This window comes from Lissotriton helveticus, chromosome 11 (assembly GCF_964261635.1).
Source record: "Lissotriton helveticus chromosome 11, aLisHel1.1, whole genome shotgun sequence".
NCBI classification, from domain to species: Eukaryota; Metazoa; Chordata; class Amphibia; order Caudata; family Salamandridae; genus Lissotriton; species Lissotriton helveticus.
Window position 1 is genome coordinate 299,483,141 of NC_136072.1, and position 18,409 is coordinate 299,501,549.

Here is an 18,409-nt window from a genome sequence, read left to right on the forward strand (position 1 = left end):
TGCTTAGTGGGCCTATCCAATTTATTTAGCTCCTATGCAGGTATGTTAAAAGTGGGGTTAGTGTCACTGTAGGTCAACCAATAATGCGGTTGATTCAGTGAGCGTTTTGGTCGACATGCTTCATGCTACCCCTAGCATTTCTTCGGGACCATGCAGGGGCCAGTCCTGCATATGCCACTCCTATGTCCCAAGATATGGGCGCAGTGAATATACAACAATATAATAATCTTAGCATGCATTCATATTAGAAATACATACGTTTAAATTAATGGTTGGACCTGCACTCGCCAATATGGTGCAACCATCAATTTAAGCACGGAATGCGAGCGGCATGAGAATACACTACGTGTCCCTTCCACTAGGGAAGGTTTGGTATTAACGATATGCTTTATTTTTCAGCACCATCTATTTAAGACAAACGTATGTATTCCTAATATGAATGCATGCTAAGATTATTATATTGTTGTATATTCACTGCGCCCATATCTTGGGACATAGGAGTGGCATATGCAAGGTTGGTCCCTGCATGGTCCCGAAGAAATGCTAGGGGTAGCATGAAACATGTCGACCAAAACGCTCACTGAATCAACCGCATTATTGGTTGACCTACAGTGACACTAACCCCACTTTTAACATACCTGCATAGGAGCTAAATAAATTGGATAGGCCCACTAAGCACGGTATTTTTAACCCACTCACACCCACTCCACCACTATATTTTTCTGCACTACACATAGTCTTTCACCCTTAAGTGCTCCTGCGTAGTTCGTGAGTAAGGGCACGCCCCTTTTTGTAGAGAACTGGGATGGGCCCAATAATGAAGCATGTCACCGTGGGGCAACCCCGGTGAGTGAGGGGACACTAGAAAGATCATTTTCTTTCCTGAAGGGTACACTGATCTAGTGAGTCACATACCCACACTAGAGCTAGGTCCAAGGATCCTACACATGGGATCCCCACTCTTGTACTGACACCAGTAAAATCTCCATGCAGTCTCCTTCATTCTGAGTTCACTGTGGGTGAGTCCTAGATTATGAGGCTCTCCACAGTAAAAGCTCAACAATTAAGTGCTCAAAAAGCGAAAAATCCGGGCGGCCGCTAATGTCAGAACCACCTTCTAACACACGCCGCGCCCAGCTGATTTTATTATATGTATTACTTATGATTTTTAACATGTTTTAATATTTTTAACTATGTTTATTTTAGTTATATGTGTTATTTACTTTATTTTACATTATTTTTTATACATAAAAAACGATATTTTTAACAACAATATTTTTAACAACTATTTTTATTAGCAATATTTGAGTACTTACCATTATGTAGATAGGACTTCAATATTCTGGACATCGATATTTCTGTAGGTCGATATTCTGACTCGATATACTGTCAGTGAATCAAGTGGATGATAGTGACTTGTGTATGTTTAGCACTATGAGATCACAGTTTGTGACAGAAAGCACTGTGAATATGTGTCAAGATTTTAAACTTGCATTTTATACAGTATAAGATAGACTGCTACTAAATGTGCAGAAAGGTTCAAGATAAAATGGTGCTGGCAAAATATAGATTTTAGTAAATCCCAGCTTGCACGTAATGCAATTTTTTACATTACTGTCTCTTCAACACCTCCAGGGGTAGTAAGCGCTATATAAATACAAAAACAAATAAAAGCATGCACTTCACAGCACAGTTGTTAACTCTTTGCGCTACCAGGACAAAAAAGAATACATCTTTGTCATCACAGAGCTTTGAGTTATTTGATCAATTAAAGCCAGTACAGACTCACAAGCATCCTTTACATTTGCAGATTAACTTTATACTTGCATATTAACTCGTAACTCACATTTGCATTTCTTCAGGAAGCAGTCACCCTGGCAGGAAGGCTTGTTTAGCTGTCTACCCAGCCTTTGTTTCACAGGACACTCCACTCACTGAATGACACTTTAGCTGAAGCAGTTACATTATCGGAATTAACCGTTCCGGGGCAGTGGTCTTTTTGTAAAAAGCAGGGGAACGCTTTTTCATCAGTCAAATAATTATGGGCATGTTGTGCCCCTCAGATCCCGCCCACTGCGACCCCTGATGCTAGTGCCCAGAAGAAACTTTGCTCAGAAGCAAGCGTCTGCTGCAAATAAACGTCGGGGTGCTGAATACCGAGACTGGTAGTGTTTAATCCACCCTCAGACACTCTCTGCTCCTTTTTTTTTATCTCATTCTTGCAGGTTCCTGCTTTCTCCTTTTATGACAGTTTTTCTGTCTTTTTCTTCCTCCGTCTTTCCGATTGGTGTGATTTTTAATCTCTTGCACTCAAGACATATCTGATGTGGAAAAATAAGTAATAGTCCCCAATTATAAGTGCCGATGACCCCCCACAGGCAACCACTGGCTCAAATTAAGTTCCACCCCTCTGAATGTTTTGCAAGCCATGGGCAAGCCGTGCAAATGGCATGGGTGTCATTCTTTTCAGTGTTGTAGAACCCATCTGCAGAATCTTAACAAAACGTCCCATGTATTTCACATTGCAACTGGAGGATCCATCACCAATTCTTGTGCCATCTGCTGCTCTACAAAATCCATTCCCATGGCAGGGTCCTACTGAACCACTAAGGCAGGCAATGCAGTTTGGTCCATAAGTTCCAGAAGGACAGCAAACTTGAATTGTTTCAATACACAACCAATTCAACATATCAAAATGTTTTTTCTTAATCTTAAACCACCATTTCTCTATTTGTTCTTTATGCTCCTCTATCACGTGGTTGCATTCAAAGTCACTGCTGTGGCACAGATTTTCTATGATCTCAAAACATTTTATTTCACTAATTTCATATTTTGACATGCCATGTTACCAACACCAAAATTCTTATTTGCAGTTTCTTCAAACCCTTGAGAAATCTCTGCACCAGTTTCTTGCCGGTCTCGCAAAGCTCCTTTGGGCTATACCTGTGGCTGTAGGAGGCACACAAAGATAGCAAAACCATAGATACAGGAACACCTGCATCATGGTGCATGTCCCAGCTGTTTGTGTTCACCCTCCACCATCCAGGCCACACCTGAGAGCAGCAGAACCCCATTCAAACCCCACGATCCCAACACAGCCTCCACCTTGGACGCTTCTGCCTTCTTGCTCCTCCCACAAACGAGCAGTGCTCCGATTACCCGCTGGTCAAATAGTTCACAATTTCTGCTATTTACACAGTGGCCTGCAAAATAGTACATATTCCCTTCTATTGAGTAAGCAGGCAGCTAAATATCTGAAACTTCACTGTTTATCCAGCTGAGACAGAATAGTGTGGAGGAAGTCCTTATCTAACTGGACAAGAACAAAAAAGGACAATTGCAGGGTGGTGGCCATCTTATAATAGCTGTGCAGTAGAGTTTGAAACATTTGAAAGTAAGTGCATGTATAAATGTACAAAATAAGTGCAAAAGTAAGTGCATGAATTAAGCTAAGTTGTTTACAGGTAAACAAAGACAGGGAAATCAATGTAGAATTCAAACCTTTGCTTCAGCAGGTACAGGTTATGACACAGATATTTTGTGCTACTGTCTGGGAGTATTTGGCTATCTGCACATGACTCTTAAAACTTATTTCTCCAAAGAATAATGAGTATGTTACATGATACAGTAGGTACAATGGGTGGACGAAGTAAAGAGGTTTATATGGGGCAGGAGAAGTGAAAGCAAGGAAAAGGTGAGCAAGGCATCTTGGTAATTCATAAGAGAAGCTGCTGATCAGCTAAATATACACACTTTCTTACACTATTCACTCAGCAGAGAGGGATTCAGGCATAGATCCTTAGTAGTTCCATGTCATTAGTGGCCTGTGCAGCCCCACTTGCATTGTAGTCACCCGCCCAATGTATCTTGGTAATTGTAGTTTTAATTTTACCAAGATAAGTAGTGTTTAAAGTGAGCTGGGTCTCTTACACTTGACTCTCATTTCTATCTTTGATGTTTTTGTCTCTGCAAAAGACATATGGAAGCCAAAATAAATAAATACAAATCTGAGTGACAGCCTTGAAGGCAGATGATAACTGGTAGGAGGAGTGTGATGACAAAATAGAGGGAGAAGGACCAAGAGGTAGTCCACCAGATCTTGTAGAATGACCAGAGCCATGAGAAGCAGGACCAGATGGTCCAGGACCAGAGAGACCTAATCCATGAGGTCCAGGGTGACCAAGGTCAGAGCAGACAAGGAACAAACAGACAAGGAGAACCGGGTGAAACAGGACGATGTGTACTGGGACCAGAGTGAAAAGGATTATCGGGACCAAGCTGATGTGGACTGGGGGATCCAGACCCAGAGAACCAGGGCCAGAATGAATATATATAGCACAAGGAGTATCAGGGCCAGGAGGCCCTGGACAAGCAGGATGAGGGAGGATAGGAGGGCCCGAAAGTACTGACCGGTGCTGGTGGGACTCGGAGGACAAGGGCCAAGTGTAGCAGACTTGAAAATAGCTAGCTTGAGTCCGTTGAGGGGTTTAGAGGACCAGAAGAGGCGACAAAGAAATGTAGGGTGAGGTAGTTGGATCACTGGTATGGAGGCTCTGAGAGCGGACATAAAGGATGTGCCTCAAGGTCTGAGGTCCACCTAAAATGTTGTTGTGGTGACAAAATTGGGATCTCCCATTTATTTTCAGATACATTTAGTAGCTCGGCGCGTATCCCCATTGTGACATTGAGGACAACCCACTACTGTTAGGATCTTAGGGGCAGATGTATCATCACCATCATTTGTGATTCTCAAATAGCGATTTTTTAGAAATCGCTATTTGAGAATTGCAATATGGGATGTATGTAGAAATTCGCAATTTTTTTGCGATTTCTTACAATTCCTTAATTGCGATTAGCAAATTGCTAATCTCAATGAAGGAATAATTTCCCATTCATTTCTGTGGGCCAGGAGGCCCATAGGAAGGAATGGGAAGTTATTCTCAATTTGCGATTCGCAATTAGCGAATCGCAAATTGAGAATAATTTCAAGGCTGCAAGGGTGTCTTAAGGACACCCTGCTGCACCTCTGAAATTTACATGTGTGCGCATATGGCGCACATACATGCCCTAAGGGCATGTATGAGCACCACATGGTACCTTTACAAATGCCAAAAAGTGCATTTGTAAAAGAAATCGCAAATTACCACCAACTACAAGTTGGTGGTAATTTGCGATTTCTTAACGTGGATTCGCAAAAAAAAAAAAGCTTGATGCATAGCATTTAAGGAATCGCAAAATTGCGATTCCTTAAATGCTTGAGCAAAATAAGGAATTGCAATTTTTGCGATTCCTTATTTTGCGAATTTGCTCATACATACCAAAACACAGTTTGCGATTCACAAACACCGGGATTCCGCGAATTCCGGCGTTTGCGAATCGCAACCGGCTTCTTACATCTGGCCCTAAGTAACAAAGGACCTGCAGCGCCCACATCCAATGCCTATGTTGAGGGCCCCTTGGGTGTGTCATCTCACGATCTTGGTTCAGTTGAGATGTTATTGCAGAAACAGTCAAAGTATCACAAGGTGTTCTGTAAGGGTGGTCTTAATTCAGATGATAATTACTAAGGTTTTGGCATAATCGCTCGATTCTTCTTCTTTGCTGTGTTCATGTTTGAGGAGGAGGAGGAGAATATGGTTAACTGCAAGCAACACCATTTTCGTTGCTTCTGTCTCTACTGAGCCAGCAACAACAGTTGTGTTGTTGAGCGGCAGGGATCAGAGGTGCTTTCCGGTCAGGCTGCCCGAGGCTTGGCTCGTGCACAGGCACGTGAGCCACACTCAGATACCAGACAATAGATTCTTTGACGACAGATCACCTCCCTAATGAGCAGAGAAAGAGAGAAAAACACGGACTGTAACCCTCAGTAAACAAGGTGCGTTCTTTTTAGGCAGACGTCGGTGTACAGGAGCTAACATAAAGTCCACATTTGTAAAGCGCACAATCACCCGTAAGGGTCTCTAGGCGCTGGGGCCGTCGGGAAGATTAAGCGAGCTATTGCCCAGAGTCACATGGTGCTGGGCTAACCTGCCGCCGGAGCCGGGGATCGAACGGTGGTCCCCAGATTCCAGCGTCAGTCGCCCTGGCCGCGGCGCCACACCTCTTCCACCATAATCGGAGACCAGCTACATTTATTTGTACGTTTAAATACTTCCTTTTGTCAATATTTGGAACTATTCATTGCGGTTACACCATATCTTTTCAAATAACAAATATGCCTGATGCGTTTTTCACCCTAACAATTTATTGTGTGCACTTACGCAGTTGGGAAACGTATTCACTCTATCTGGTAGCAAAGAAACATAATCTAGGAGACTACGGGGCAGATTTACAAGCCCCTTGCACCTCTTTTACGCCGCTGTTGCGTCACTTTTGTGACGCAGCGGCGGTGCATAAGATGCGCCATGCTGCGGGGTATTTACAACGTGACTAATCTGGGGGATGCTTCACTATGTAAAGCCCTGCGCCAGAAGTAGGTGTTCCTGCGCAGGGGGGCGTTCCGGTGCAGGAACGCATTCCAAAAGTGGCTGAGTGAAATCTACAAGATTTCACTCAGTCACTTTTGAGCCCATGCTGCGTCAAAATCCTGCACCTGCTTGAAGCAGGCGTAAGGATTAACGCAGCATTGTAAAGATAGGGCCCCCCAGAGCATTGCTGCAGCTGTGTCGCACTTGCGACGCAACTCCAGCATTGCGCCGCATTTACGGCACAGATGCGTCACGCATCTATGCCGTTTTTGCACCATGGTGCACCGCATTGTAAATGCGGTGCATCCATGGTGGCGGAGCAGTTGCGCACAATAACTGGCGCATTCCTGCTGATATGCAGGGATGCGCCAGTTTTTGTAAATCTGCCCCTACATACTTTTGATTCCACTCTGTGTTCCCTCCTTCTATAGTCTGGCCTTAAAGTCATTTGCAGCTAATCTGCCAACCACGGATATTCATCTCCTCACGCAACAAGTCTATCTATCTTCCATGACAATGAAAATACGTGGCCCAATATTCACACATTTATTAATGCAGTGCAAGTCATACAGCACTTTATTACCTGAGTGCAACAAAACTGACAGGAGAAAAAACTATGTACTGCCTCACAGGTGGCATGTAACAATTATTTCACACAGCAAAACAATCTCCTTATAATCACAAAGCACCTTTAATGTATTTTACTTTACTTCACAAATTTAACTCCTTGCATCCTGAGTTTGTTTAAACACATTTTGTTAAAACACATGCAAATTGCATTGGATAAATCATATATGCAGATTATAATATGCAATGTATTGCCATTGTTGAGGGAGGGGTAGGGCGACATAAATCATGGCACTTCCCCACACTCAACAGTAATACATAACATACTACATTCTATAACTTTTCATTGAAAAAACGATGGTTAAAGGTTAGTTATCTCTCTGTGTACCAGTGGCGGTTCCTCATACAAGCAGAGGAGCATCTCCCCCCCACACTCCTGCGCAGAAAGCTGGAAAAATAAAATGGCAAAAAAAATATTTTATTACCATTTTATTTTCCCAAAGTTCTGCAGAACGGAGAGTGAAGGCAGGGCCAGCACGCCATTGCTGCTTATTGGCAGCAATGAGGAGTGGCCATCTCAGTTTGAAGTGCGCATGTGGGTTTGGCCGGCTGGCTTGCTACAGCCAGCCAGACATGCGCAGTTCTAACTTTCCAACCTGGCTGTCTTAGACAGCTGGATTGGAGAGCAGGCAAAGGCTTCCAGTGCCTTTCGGAGCATTGAGGCAGTCTGCTCCAGCCAATCCAGAAGCTTGACTCATGTTGCTTAACAGCATGAGAGGAGCCTCTGGATTGGATAGGGTAGTTTGCTTTGGGATGTCACCTCGCGGTCGGAGGAGTCAGAGCCACGGACTGGGGAACATAAGGCTATGGTAAGTGAACTTTTATTTTTTATTTGTTAAATGTGGTGCCTTCCTGACTCGCAATATATTTTGATTTCATGTGTTTGTGTAGCTATGTTTCTGATTGTGATATGTGTGTGTGTGCGTTTCTAAAACACTCGCTTCAGAAACGTGGGCAGGGGGCTTTCTTCACCCCAGATCATGAAATACCAATACCAGGCCGACATCTGTCCTGCTAATTCTATTTACTGACGCTCATTGTACGTTTAAAAGTGTTTATTAGTGTCTTGGGAATCCCTGAATGTGACACCGAATGACGTACGCTTGTCCCAGACTGTGGGTGACCATCTCTGGGTGTCAAGGATGGTCAGAGTACTTTGAGGAGTCACCTTCAGTGCGAGGCCTTCAGCCCTTCCTGGTGGGGGTGGGGGGAGCAGAAGAGAGAGTGAACTCTGAAAGCCTCTCGGTAGGTTCAAAGTCCCAGGACAGGCCAATGGATTACTACGTCTGATTCTGCAGACTCTGATGACAGAATCCAATGCTGACTCCGCCTTTTATCCTTCCACGGTGGGCATAATTGGTACTATTGAGATGGGTAATAACACACAATACTCAACAGCTAGGAGAGACTATTCGGATTGTGGTGTTCACACATCGAAACTAGACTTGGACAGAAGAAACCCATAGTGGCGGAACATCCTGTGTTTACAGGGAGAGAGTCATCACCTGCCTTCAATTCAAGACGCTCTGTCCAGTGTGACCCTTCAGGTGTCATAGTGCAGCTCCTGTGTCCCACCTGTGAGCTTTGTGTTAGCAAATGTTGACCTCTTATTTATATTGTTCATGGCACCTATATAGTGCCTAATCTGCCGTTAGAATGGCAGCGCCTTTCAGTGATGAGGGAATCTGTGCTTTTCCATTCACTTCCATGGTAGCCTTGTGCTGATTCTGTTTGGTGCAGTTGAGTGCTCAGTAAGGTCGTTGTACTCTGTGACAGGCGTATGTTCTAAAAGGAGATAGATAAATACGCCAGTGTTTAATGAGGTCGGAGTTTTTTTGTTTTTTGTTTTTGTGGTTGTACTGAATGGCTTATGCGGGTCCTTGATTAGTAAAGGTGCCCACTGCTTGCAAACATATCTTTGTAGTGAGGAGCTGAGGGAAGCCAGCACTGCAGGATGTATTCATAGGCACTTGAATACTCAGCCTGTGTGGGGCATATGTTCATATAGCACATAACAACAAACTGGACTGCCTCTGACTATGTGCCCTACCATTTTTGTATGCCACCAACCACCACTGCCATGAACACAAAACTGAAAAAAGCCAGTTACAGTATGCAATGCACAACGTGCACCATAACTCACTCCCTGGCATGAGTTTCTTTTTTTTGGCCTTCATTTTAGTCCATGCCATCCGCACACTGATGTACTAAGCATGACTGAGAGATGGGTTGCCATGAAGTTTAGTATGCATTGTAAGCTGTATAGCATAACTGGAACATTTCCGGGCTTTTTTGGTTTTGTGTGGACTGAACTATATCTAATCTAAGTGTGTTTTTTTACTGAATCTCTGTGTTTTAATGTTGGATTGTATTCACCTGCCTTGTACCCATTTCAATCTGCATATGACCTTTGGCTATATTAAGCATAGTTGGCCGCACGGCCTGCCTTTGACAAAACACCATACCCAAACCCCTGGGCAGACAACCTCTCCTGCGCACAGTGTTCGGCCTCACAAAGTAATGGGAGGCTGCAGGGCAGGGCCTGGCCAAAGATACTGGGCCCGATTCACAAAAGTAATCTGAGACAAAGTCCTAACTTTACGACTTTCGGTATTCACAAAGTGTATTTAGGAGTAGTAAAGTTATTACTCCTAACTTTACTACTCTTAACACCTTGGCTGCGCCGCCGATTTTGCGGAAGTGCAGCACTTCCGCAAAACGGGCGGGGCCGCGTCGGCCATTGGCCGACGGCAGCATCAGCGAGGTTGCGTTGCCGTCGGCCAATGGCCGGCGGCAGCATGGTAGGGGTTAAATGCCAGAAGGCCTATGCACACGTAAACAGTATCTAGAACTCACTTCTCTATGTCATATCTAGTTGCAAATAAAATGTAAAACAACACGTAAATGCAGTAACAACAAAGACGGGTAATCATAAGTTGTATTTTTCTTTCTTTATTGCAGAACGGTTGCCCAGCCGCCAACACATGTTTCATCTGGGGAGCTACCACATAACTTCATCAGGGCTTCTGGCAAAGCAAGATGTACTGGAAATTTGAATGAAATTCTCTCTGCCAGTTGTACTTCCGTCCAAGCTGGCATGAAGAAAAAGAATATTCTTAAAGTTGCAGCCCTGGTAAGGGACATCAACTGGACCTAGGAGTGGTAGCTACTGATGACAGCGTATAAGTTCTAGTAAAAGCAATTGGAAAACGGACCAAGTATCCGGGATAGTGCTGTATATAATCAACACGCTGTACAAATTCTGGCGGCAGTAGATTGTCCAGAGAGTCAGATATCAAATACGGATCACTGTCACGGATATCCGTATTTGATATCTGACTCTCCGGACAATCTACTGGTGCCAGAATTTGTACAGCGCGTCGATTATATACAGCACTATCCCAGATACCTAGTCCGTTTTTCAATTGCTTATACTAGGACTTATACACTCATTACAAGCTACCACTCTTAGATCCAGTCGATGTCCCTTACCAGGACTGCAACTTTAGGAATATTCTTTTTCTTCACGCCAGAAGGGACGGCAGTACAACCGACAGAGGGAATTTCATTCAAATTTCCAATTCATCTTGCTTTGCCAGAAGCCCTGAAGAAGTCGTGGGGTACCTCCCCAGATGAAACATGTGTTGGCGGCTGGGCAACCATTCTGGAACAAAGAAAGAAAAATACAATTTATGGTTACCCGTCTTTATTGTTACTGCATTTAGGTGTTGATTTACATTTTCTTTGCAACTAGATACGACATCGAGAATTGAGTTCTAGGTACTGTTTATGTGTGCACAGGCCTGCTGCTATTTTTGTAAGACATTTGTTCTATATCCTAGGGGGTTCAGGGGTTATCCCTCACCTGTGGCACCGTAATACGTGGCATGAGAAAAATAATATGCACACTTTATGTTGGTGCCACTCCTTACCACACCTGTTTAACCCCTTTTTCTTGTGTACTCCTAAATGCCCTTTGTGAATACCAAAAGAGGTAAAGTTAGGATTTTAAGACCAAAACTTAAGTTTAACTGAGACAAAATCCTAACTTTACCACTTTCGGTATTCACAAAGGGCATTTAGGAGTAGTAAAGTTAGGAATCCTAACTTTACTACTCCTAAATGCCCTCAGTGAATACCAAAAGTCGTAAAGTTAGAATTTTGTCTCAGATTACTTTTGTGAATCGGGCCCACTATGCCCAAGCTCCATGAGCAAACACCACTGCTAGGCAAGGCCTCCTGTGTGCACAGCGGGAATCGGCTGTAGACTTTCTCTTTTCTTGGCCTCTCCTTGTACTTTGCTCTGCCTATCTGATCTACATGTAACCAAATATTCTTGCAAATTTATCAAACAACAACAAAGTTATTAGAGAATTAAAGATTTATTGCCCACCTCAATTTATCTTTGCCGATCCCGGACAAATCTGCTGAAAACTTGAATTACAAAAAGATGTCTACCAAAATTCATGTGGGTTCCTCACACAGTGCCACATTTTTTAGCAAATACATACTTCTTCGCCTTCCGCCTTTAGATGTGCCTCCTCTTAATGGCCCTGCATGAAACAGAGAAAACTATGAGTAAAAGTCATTACTTGTTAACTACATGCCACGCTTGAAACTGAATGAACAAATAGCACCAACGAGAAAAGAAAATGAAATTTTCATTGACCCCCCCCCACCCACCCTTTAAGTATGCTTCTCCTTAACGCATTGGCATGAAAATTGTATTGTACTGTATGTATTAGATATTTTTTGAGCGCGTATATCACCCGTAGGTCTCATAGCGCTAGCCGAAAAGCAGAAACTAGGTCTGGGCAGAGCGTTAGAATAACCACGTTTTGAGGGCTTTACGGAAAGTTTTGTGGTCGGTTTCTAGGCAGAGCTGTACAAGTGGTGCGTTCCATAGCACAGGCGCAATTCTGGAGAAGGACCTTAAGCCGTTCCTTACAGTGCGTACCTTGGGGATGGTTAAAAAATGTTTGCTGTTAGAGCGGAGAGTTCTAACTGGCTGGTATTTGCTCATTTTCTTTGCTAGATAGATTGGTCCTTTATTTTTTTGTGTTTTATATACCAGGCAACATAGCTTGAAATTAATCCTCTTTCTGATAGAGAGCCAGTGGAGGGTCTTTAGACTGGGAGCCGATGGAGAACGGGGGTGAGATTTAGGACCAGCCTTGCCACTGTGTTCTGCAGAGCCTGAAGCTTGGACAGAAGCTTTTCATTTATATATGCAAACAACAGCGCGTTTCCATAGTCCAGGCGATTGATGATTAATCCCTGAACAAGGGGCATACGAGAGCAGAGGGGAATCAATTTAAAGATTTTCCTGAGGGATCGCATTAAGCCGTAGCTTGTACGTACCACAGAATCTACGTGGTCGGCCATGGAGAGTTTATTGTCCATTACCACTCCTAGATTGCGGACTGCTGCCTTGGGTGGGGGGCACAGCCCCAGTGAGGGCGGCCACCATTCAGAGGACCAAATGTATTGAGCATCACCAAAAAGCAAGAGCTCTGTCTTGCTCGCATTGAGCAGTGGATGGTTATTTGACATCCATTCGTTAACAGTTGACATACACAGTTTAAATCTTTGTTGGGTATCAGTGTGATCAGGACCAAGAGTGAATAATAGTTGCGCATCGTCGGCGTAAGACACAGTGTCAAAACCATGTGCTCTGATTATTTTAGCTAAAGGTGACACATATAGGTTAAAAAGTGTAGGGATTAAAATTGATCCCTGGGGAACTCCTTTGTCGATAATCTGGCTTTTGGACGAGAAACCACCTATTTGTACCTTAGAGGACCGGTCCGTTAGGTAGCTCTTATTCCATTGTAATCACACTCCCGTAGGCGCTCCAAAAGGATGCCATGAGAGATGGTGTCGAAGGCAGCCGACAGATCAAGTAGGATCAGAATGGTGGACTGTCTAGCATCTAAAGAGAGCCTAATGTTATCGACTATCTCTACCAGAGCCATTTCGGTGCTGTGATGCGGCCGGAAACCCGACTGAGATGGATCAAGGAGATTGTTACTTTCTAGATGTTTAGATAATTGGTTATTAATCATTGATTACATTACTTTGCCAAACAGGGGTAGAAGAGAGATCGGTCTAAAGTTAGATAGTTGCTTGGGGTCAGCTGATGGCTTTTTCAAAATCGTTTAACAACGGCTTCTTTCCAATGTGAAGGTACTGTGGATTGTGATAGTGAAAGATTAAGAATTTTGGTTAGATTGGAAATAAGCGCTAGTCCAATCTTGGATAAAATCTGAGAGGATGCTGGGTCAGTCGGTGAGCCAGATTTCGTATTTAATAATATTGTGGAGGTATCTTCCTCTGTTATTGCGCTGAATTCTTTGAGAGAGATGGTATACCTGGGGAGAGTTTCCACAGTACTTTGCTCTAGTGAAGTGTTTATCCATTGGAGGAATAGTTTGTGGATATCATTTATTTGGTTTACGAAAAAAGCTGAAAGGGAGTCATCCCACTCCTGGGGCGCAGTGTGAGATGGTAGGCAGGAGGAGAGGTTGGTAAATCCCTTCACAATCTTGTATAGCTCTCTATGAGAATTGGAGGCTTGGTTAATTCTGTTTCCTAGATATGCTCTCTTGACCATTGCTATATTATCCATGTAGTGGTGATGTAATGTCTTGTAATGATGCCTGTCCGTAATATCTTTTGTAAGTCTCCATTTGTGTTCCGCCTTCCTTTCGGTGAGTTTCTCGCATTTTAAGTCAGGGGTGTAATTGACACACCAATAGAAAACTGAAGATTATTAGCAATGTAGCACTTTTTGCCCACCCACCTTTTTAATAGACCTCCCATTGATATGCACAAATCCAAAAATACCAATGGTAATCTGAATGTTCTACAGGCCATATGTATGGTCAAGTCAATCAGTGCAATGCAGCAAGTCATCTAGCTGCACTGCAATGAATGGCATGTAAAGGGCAGGAATGCGCCATATTAAAGTCAATAAGGTGCATTCCTGCCTTTTACTCTGCTCTGGCACCCTTTTGTCTACCTAGCTCCAAAGCAGGTACCCTTGCACCACAGTGCCTGCATTGTAAGGAAGATAGTTTTTGTGCAAGAAGGGGCACCTTCCCGCACAAAAATAATCCAGTCTTTTTCCTATTTCTTTGTGTACTGCAGAAAATAGCACACATAGAAAGAGGAAAAAAACAAGGAGAAATAAACATATTTATCTTCGTTATGCCTCACCTGGGGAAGCATAGGTTTTTAGTGCATTCCAAGAACACCACTTCTGGTAAGTCTGGTAATGCGTAAAAATCCATGGATGTTGCGAGGGAACACCCACGCAACACCCATAGAAACACCTCCCTGGCGCACAGTAATGCAAAGCAGCGATTTGGGCTGCATTGCATTACCTGACATTTACGAAGCCACTTAGGGCTTGCAAGGTGGCCTTTATGGTTTCATAAATCACATTTTTAAGTTGCTTCACTCGTGCACCACGCTGAGTGGTACGAGAGTGTCGCGAAGCGACTCGTAAATATGCCCCTATGTGTCTGCCTGATTAAAGCCAAATTCCTCAAGCTGTGCCAAAATCATAAGCAAATTAACAAATGGCTGCTCAACTGACAAATTATATTAACAAGCATTGGCAAAGCCAATATGTCTAGCCTATAGAAGAACTATTGGTTTAGGCAATGTGTTTTTGCCATGTTGTATACCAGTGTCGTAGACTGTATTTGTTGGAGTAGAGTGTCATAAAGTGGTATATGGAGTAGAGTGTCACAGAGTTGTGTAGAGGGGAGTAGAGTTCAGTGGCAGAGAAGAGAATTTCGTAGAGTGGAGTGGAGTGTTTGGAGTAGGATTGAATAGGGTGCAGTGGATTGAGGAACAGGGGTGGATTGTATTCAAATAGATTGGGGTGGGTTGGGTTGAGTGGAGTGGGTGGATTAGAGTAGGTGGAATGGATGGGGTGGATTGGATTGGAGTGTGGTCCTTTGACATGGGGTGAGGTGGATTGGATTGGGGTGGATTGGAGTGGGGTGGATTAAATTGGTTTGAGGTGGGTGGATTGATTGGAGTGATAGGACTGGGGTGGGGTGGATTGGATTGAGGTAGGGTGGATTGGATTATAGTAGGGTGGTTTAGAGTAAGGTAAATTAGAGTGAGCGGATTAGAGAGCACTGGAGGGGGATGGATTAGACTGGAGAGGGAAGGATTGCATTGAGGTGGAGTGGAGTGGGGTTGACTTGTCTGAAGTGGGGTGGACTGGATTAGAGTGGGAGAGTGGAGTGAGTTGGATTGGATTGGAGTGGGTGGAGTGGGGTAGAGTGGAGTGGGTTGGATCGGATTGGAGTGGGATAGATTAGACTGGGTTGGGGTGGGGTGGGGTGGGGTGGAGTGGGTGGACAAGATGCAGTGGATTAAACTGGAGTGGGGTGGATTGAAATTGGGTTGGGTTGGGTTGGTTAAGGTGGACTGGATTGGGGTGAATGAACAGGGATGGGGTGGATTGGATTGGAGTGGGGTGAGTGGTTTGAATTGGATTGGAGTGGGGTGGGTTGGATTGCAGTGGAATGTTGTGGAATGTAGTGGATTGGAGAGGGGTGGAATGCATTGAGGTGGGGTGTATTGGAGTGGAGTGAAATGGATTGAGTAAGGTAGACTGGAACAGGGTAGAATGGAGGGGGGTGTAATGGAGTGGGATTAACTGGAGTGGGTGGATTGTATTGGATTGGCACGGGTGGGTGGATTAGAGTGGAGTATATTGGATTGTAGTGAGGTGAATTGGACTGGAGTGGGTTGGATTGGACTGGGTGGGAGGGTTATATTGAGGTAGAGTGGACTGGGGTGGGGTGAACTGGATGTGGGTGGGGTGGATTGGATTGAGGTAGATTGGATTGGGGTTTGAGTGAATTGGAGTATAGTGGGTTGGGGTTACAGGGAGGTGGGTAGATTATATGTGGCTGGATTGGATTGGATTGGAGTGCGGTGAGGTGGATTGGATTGGAGCGGGGTGGATTGTTTTGGATTGGAGTGGGCCAGAATGTTTTGGAATGGAGTGGGGTAGCTTGGAGTGAGTCAGGTTGTCTTTGATTGGAGTGGGGCAAATTGTTTTGGATTGGAGTGAAGCAGATTGTTTTGGATTGGAGTGGGGCAGATTATAGATTATATTTGGCTGGAATGGGGTGGATTGGACCGGAGTGGTGTGGATTGGATTTATTAGATTGGATTGGATTGGATTGGAGTGGGGTGAGGTGGATTGGACTGGAGTGGGGTGGATTGTTTTGGATTGGAGTGGGCCAGAATATTTTGGAATGGAGTGGGGCATCTTGGAGTGAGTCAGATTGTCTTTGATTGGAGTGGGGCAAATTGTTTTGGATTGGAGTGAAGCAGATTGTTGTGGATTGGAGTGGGGCAGATTGCTTTTATTGGAGTGGGGCCAATTGTTTTTGATTGGAGCAGGGCATATCAGACTGGGCAGATTGTTTGGATTGGTGTTAGGCAGATTGTTTTGGGTTGGAGTTTGGCAGATTGTTTTGGATTGAAATGGGGCAGATTGTTTAGTATTGGAACGGGGCTGGTTGTGTTGGAGTGGGGCAGATTATTTTGGATAGCAGTAGGACAAATTGTTTTGGATTGGAGTGGGGGGGAATGGAGTAGGGCAGATAGGTGTTGGGTGGGCTGGGAGGATTGGAGTGTGGTGGACTGGAGCAGATTGGGTGGGGAGTGGGGCAGCCTGGAGTGAGTCAGATTGTCTTTGATTGGAGTGGGGCAAATTGTTTTTATTGGACCCTGGAGACTGGAGTGGGGCTGATTGTGTTTGATTGGAGCAGGGCATATCGGAGTGGGCAGATTGTTTGGATTGAAGTTAGGTAGATTGTTTTGGGTCGGAGTGGGGCAGATTGTTTGGATTGGAATGTGGCAGATTGTTTTGGATTGGAACGGGGCTGATTGTGTTGGAGTGGGGCAGATTGTTTTGGATTGGAGTGGGGTCAAATGGAGTGGGGCAGATAGGAGTTGGGTGGGCTGGGAGCATTGGAGTGTGGTGCACCGGAGTGGATTGGATTGGATTGGGTTGAGTGCTTTGGATTGGATTGGGGTGGTTTGGATTGCTCTGTGGTGGATTGGATTGAATGGGGTACATTGGAGTGAGGTGAGGTGGGGGGATTGGCATGGATTTAAATGTGGTGGACTGGGGTGCACTGAACGATTATGTGTTAAGGATTCACATAAGAAAGAAACAATCATCTATTGAGAACAGCACCCACAAGCAAAAACCAAAGAAAACATGAGAGCACAGTGGGAAAAAAAGACTGGGTAAAATAAAAGAAAGTTAACTATAGAGAATAAATCTTCGCAATTCTGTTTGTCCTGCTCAGCACGTTTTGCCAGTCGCAGGTCTTCTGTTTACATGCCACTTAAAACATTAAAAATAACAAAATAGTACCTCAATTATGTAGGCAGCAGTGGGTGGGCACTGATTAAATTGAATCAATCAGTACTTAATGCCTGCTCCACAGAGAGGAACGGAAATTTTGCTAGGCCTGCAGTGACGAATTATGAGGCTGTAAAGAAGAGTGCCAGGCAAGTCAACACATGATAAGAAACAGGCGGGCTCCAAGCTCCTATTGTTAACAACAGTGTCTCGCAAGCAAGATACATGGGTAGCACATACTCAACACTAAAATGCCTTATTGTTGTTAATTAACCCAGTTCTTTGTCTCCTTTTTAGGGTCAAGCCAGCACCCACTCCAGTCTACCCACTCCAGTCTGACCCATTCCAATCAACCCCCCTCAATGTACAAAACAATCTGCCCCACTCTAATCCATCCAACTACAATCTGCCCCACTCCAATCCAAAACAACAAATCCACTCCAATCCACCAACTCCAATCTGCCCCACTCCAATGAAAATCAATCGGTCCCACTACAATCTTCCCTACTTAAATCCAAAACAATCTGCCCCACTCCAATCACCCCACTCCAATCTGCCCACTCTGGTCTGCCCCACTCCAATCTGTTCCACTCAAATCTCTCCCACTCCAATCCGCCCCACTCCAATCCATGCCACTCAAATTTGCCCAATACACCTCATCCCAGTCCACCCACTCCATCCGAATTCACCCCACTCCAAATCACCCCAATCCACACCACTCCACTCCAATCCAATGAATTCCAATCCACCTAATCCGAATCCAATCTATCCTCTCACCAATCTATCCCATTCCAATCCAATCCACCCTAAATCCACCCCACACCAATCCAAACCAATCTGCCCCATACCAATCCAAAACAATCTGCCCCACTCAATCCAAAGCAATCTGCCCTACTCCAATCCAAAA

At 44.4% G+C, this 18,409-nt stretch overlaps 1 pseudogene; it reads right to left on the reverse strand.

The window, feature by feature from the left end:
- Positions 1–2,390: 2,390 nt before the first annotated feature.
- Positions 2,391–3,004, reverse strand: LOC144790787 (cysteine-rich with EGF-like domain protein 2-B pseudogene; annotated as a pseudogene).
- Between the last annotated feature and the right edge of the window lie 15,405 nt (positions 3,005–18,409).